The 5000-nt window shown below is 34.5% G+C and overlaps 1 protein-coding gene across 3 annotated transcripts in view; it reads right to left on the minus strand.

Moving 5' to 3' along the window:
• The window catches only part of LOC124949614 (dipeptidase 1), a 53234-nt gene that overhangs the window by 37786 nt on the left and 10448 nt on the right, over positions 1 to 5000 (minus strand). The gene's annotated exons all lie outside the window — the stretch shown is intronic.

The raw sequence follows: 5000 nt of genomic DNA on the forward strand, positions 1-5000 counted from the left end.
GTTTGCGCCATAGACACGGGGAATCTGTTATTCGCTTCGTGTAACCGCACGAAGTGCATTAGAGAAATTTCCTATGGAATACTTCGAGATTCCCGGGACGTATAATTTGAATAAACCTATGCGGAAGTAACATGCCGGAACTCCAAGTTCTCACCATACGCTATTGGAGTAGGAAGATCTAATTGAGTGGAAGTATGTCGATGTGAAGTGGCATCACCTTAGCGTCCTCATCCTTATTCTCATCCTCATTGTCATTGTCGTCGTCGTCGTCGTCGTCGTCGTCGTCGTCGTCAACGTATCCGTCGAGACATAACACAATTGTATGTATGCTTATAATTATTAACATTTTCTCGTTAAATACTTAACATAATTCAAAAGCGATTAAGTCTCTTGTTGGCATGGAAATAACATTGTTCCTTTGGTATATTGTTCAATATCTGGATATAAATTATTTTGTTTTATTTTAAAAAAATGTACACGCTGATATGTACGAACAAGATTCTTTCATGTTTGTCTTTTTTTCTTTTTTCTTCTTCTTCTACATTCATTTTTTCATTCCTTCATTGTCTATACATTTCTCAGGTATTTTTTCGTATTTTAGCGGTGAATGAAGCGAGAGATATAAATCGTTTACGTTTCACAAATTTGCACGTTGCTCTTCTCATGGAGTTCAACCGAATAAGGTAACCCGCAAGCATTCTCTTTCATAACGAATGAATCTCACGAAAACGAGTCTCTCTTTCTCTCTCTCTCTCTCTCTCTTTCTCTTTCTCTTTCTCACTCTCTCTTTTTCTCTTTCTCCTGGTATGCGTACGCGAATCTATGTACGTGCCGTTAACCAAACAAATCTGACCGAATTCGGAGATGGATCTCTCGGCCGTTTACCGCTTAACCATACTACTCGCCGGTAGAATGCACTTTGTATGCGGTACGAGCGGAGTTTAACTTCGAGCAGAATTAGGTAACCAAACGAGCGAACGTGCCTTCCCTATACAACCTCTTCCCCTCCCTTATCTTATCCTCCTTGTATAGTTTCCTCCTTTAACTACTACCAAACGTTATCCGTTTATCGAGAATAATACCGTTCGATACATTTTCATCTTTTGTTTTTCTAACAATTACTTTTAAAAAACTTTCAAGTAGAACAAATTTTTCTTTTCGAACTATCTATAATGTACGACCGTTCCAACATCAATTTATAATTTATAATAATAAAAGTAATAATAATAATAATAATAATAATAATAATAATAATAATAATAATAATAATAATAATAATAATAATAATAATAATAATAATAAAGTTCTAAATGGACACTTTTGTTTTACATTATTGAGAATAATTGGGCGAATTGTTTAAAACAAGAAAAAAATTGATCGGGTGAAAAATAATATTATTTTTTTGTCGCTGTATTATATATTTTTTTTTTCTTTTTTTTTTCTTTCTGTCTTTTTCATAGCAGAAAAAAAATGTAACCGTTTCTGATTGATCAATTTTCATTCAAAATCCTTTCGATCGGATCTCCTTTTACCAATCACCTCTCACCTTTCTATATGGAGTATTCTTCGTGACAAGGCTGAGATCGTCTATTAAACTTTTTGTCACATTAAATTTCATTCTAGATTTTTCAACTTGTACGAGACATCAAGCATCCTTATCGTTTCCTCTCTCTCTCTCTCTCTCTCTCTCTCTCTCTCTCTCCCTCTCACTTTTTTGTAGGCATGCGTTCAATTTAAAATAGCTATCAGACTACTTGCTTGCTTGTGGAATCTTCTTATCGTTGCTCGTGGATTTCTCTTTGCTAGTTCCTTACAAGTTCTACAACCTGACTCTAAGTTGAAGAAAAGAGAGAGAGGGAGAGAGAGAGAGAGAGAGAGAGGGAGAGAGTACACGCATAACTGCTACGAGGGTAAACGTGAAAGTCGATCGAGTTTATGGCCGATCGTTTCTCGTCATCGTAAATCATCGTTGTTCAATGAACGTTCGCGATTTCATTCGACGCGTTTTATAATATTTTCCAGCTCCTACTACCTTTTATTTACGATCATTGAAATAAATCGGCTCGAAATTACGTACGAAAATATTTGACGGGATATATATACTTCGTTGAAATTGAAACGATTGTGAATAATTATAACGTAAAATACGATGAAACTTTAGATGACTTTGTAATTTTGCTTGTCGTTTGAAAATGAAACAGGCGACTTTAGTTTAACCATTGTTCAAAAGCGTTCTTTGTTAACGATTATACCAAATAGCCGTCTATACCATGGATCTGATCGAAAATACGTGTAATCGTAAGCGAGTCAACGAAACGTACAAAACTCAACGAATTCCTGATACGTATACGTATGGAAGAAAAATCATCGTCGATATATGCAGTTATTAGTCGATTTGAAATATTTGAATAATTCTTAATTAATATGAATTTGAGTGCGCTCTTTTATACACATCATCGATACTGATGCATGCACAAAGTTACATATGTATGTAATACCCCATTCGAGTAGCATTTTATATCATGCGTAAAGTAAATGTTTCTCCGATTAAAAGTGAATAATAATTTTTTGTTTTCTTTTTTTTTCTTTTTTTTTTCTCTTTTTTTTTTTTTCTCTTCTCCTCTCTCGTTTCTTATATTTATTTTTTCCGCTTATTATTTTATTTTTCTTATTTTTACCAAGATAATAAGACCCTTTGGATAACATCGGATAGTCGTCATTTTCGCGAGAGTCGTCATGCAACGATCGTTAACTATCGGCTATTCGCATTTAGTAATGCATAAAAGTATTCACTGGCGTTTGGCCGGCGGCCAGACTCGTGTTTGCAGCCATCGATAATACAAGACGTCATAAAAATTCTCTTGCTTATTGGTTATAGTCACGACAGTCGATTCTTCTTTTCTTTTTCTTTTTTCTTTCTTCCTTTCCTTTTTTTTTCCTTTTCTTTTCTTTTCTCTCTCTTTTTTTTTTCTTTTTTTTTTTTTTTCTTACTTTTATTTGCTCTCCTCTTCTTTTTTCCTTAATCCTTCCTATAATAATTAGATAATGGCTTATCAAGACGAATTTCATTCGACATGAAAAAACTGCCTGAGAAAATTCCAATTTGAACACTCTCACGTAACCCACCCCTCCCCCCTTCAACCAATATGGATTCCTTACATCAGAAAATTCCATGAATTTCTTGCAACGTTATCTATCTCCGATACATTGAATGAAGACTCACGAATCCTCGCCGCTCGTCGGAAATTCCGACAGGCCGTTGGCATTTTCATCGAACACATATTGGTCGATATTTCGAATTGCACGAATAAATATCGATTGACAATTTGAATATTACCGTATCACAGATTACGTCTGATAGATGAGTTTGGTAATCGAATCGTTGATTTGTAACTGTATGGACCATATTGCGCTATAACGAAAGAGAGAGAGAGAGAGAGAGAGAGAGAGGAAGGATGAGAGAAGTAGCAAAATGCAATTCGAAAGACGGCTGGTCGAGCTAATCGGTGATACGTATGCAGAGAATGCTGTCTGTATCCAAGGGGTGAGATAACTTTAACGTCGATCTCGGCTAAAATGGTGGTGAATTTTCGTCGTTTGCCAAACGACCAGGAGGGAAAGGATGATGAGAGAGAGAGAGAGAGAGAGAGAGAGAGAGAGATGGGCGGTGGGAGGGGGGTTGAAAGAGGCTGGCTCAGAGTCGTGCGTTGAGAAGGGTGGTTAATTGGCAAAGCGCGATAAGGTGTCTGGCCCCGATATGCATATGAATGGTGAATATTCCGTTTGCTGGATGCGGTGACGTCACTTCAGATGCAAATGCGACTTCCGTGCACTCTCTCTAGTTCTTTCTCTCTCTCTCTCTCTCTCTCTCTCTCTCTCTTGGCTCGAGCCTATCGACTTTTCTAGAAGTACAGGATAACATGGCAAATGACTCTGCTACTTTTACTTAATTTAACTGGCTAATTCTTGATTGAACTTATCATTATGTTCTTTACGACAATAATTTGTCGTGAAACAATTCAAGAACTGTATAAAGTCAGGAAAAAAATGATTAAGGTACTGAAAGAAATATTATAACGTGTAATTTAGTTAATCGTTCATGAATTTATCCGTATATTAATCAATTCATTTTTCTAAGCTTGATATTTTTTAAACTTGATATATCAGACATTGGTGATGTTGTTTAAAAGAGGAATATTTTTCTTTTTTCTTTTTTTTTTTTCTTTTTTTTTTCTTTTTTCATTAATGTCATTCAACTCGATCATCGATATATCATCGTTGATCTTTTTTTTTTAATCGATCCATCGAAAAGAATTATAAGAAAAAAATTCTATGAACAAGTTTGATTTAATATCTCGTTGGTCACGTAAGATAAATACTAGAATTTGTGTGAAAGAAGGTTTAATTGGTTTATTAGGAAAAAGGTTGCTAGGAGAGCGTTAGGAGTTCCTAAGAAAATGGAAATAAAATCAACAGTCAGGAGAGGACTTTTATTTCGATTCACGTAACACCCCTTTCATGTTTTAATTCATTTGCTATGAACTTGAGACTTAACTGTTTTCGCGGTTATAGCACTTCTAGCCGATTCATAAAATCTAATCCGTGGCATTGCAGTTCTGGACTCGGTAAACTTTGTTAGTACCTTCTCAAAGTTACACTCACTTTCTAGTGAACGCAACGCTCGCGACCTTTTATCGTATTAATAATGAATATACTCCATGAGTATTACGTTCTATTATGTATATATATATATATATATATAGCCTTTATCATTGTCACTTTGAGATGACAATTGACGATTTATTAAAAATTTAAAAGAGAATAATTCTCATGCATTTTTAATGTATGATAATTAAAGTAAAACAATTCTTTATTATATTTATTATACGATTAAATAAATCGATATATGTTTCTTGATCGATCATTTTGAAATATAAATTTTTTTCAATTATTATCGAATAAATCGTTTTATCGTTTGTTTGTTTATTTGTTATTTTTTG

Source organism: Vespa velutina, chromosome 6 (assembly GCF_912470025.1).
Source record: "Vespa velutina chromosome 6, iVesVel2.1, whole genome shotgun sequence".
In the NCBI taxonomy this organism is placed as follows: Eukaryota; Metazoa; Arthropoda; class Insecta; order Hymenoptera; family Vespidae; genus Vespa; species Vespa velutina.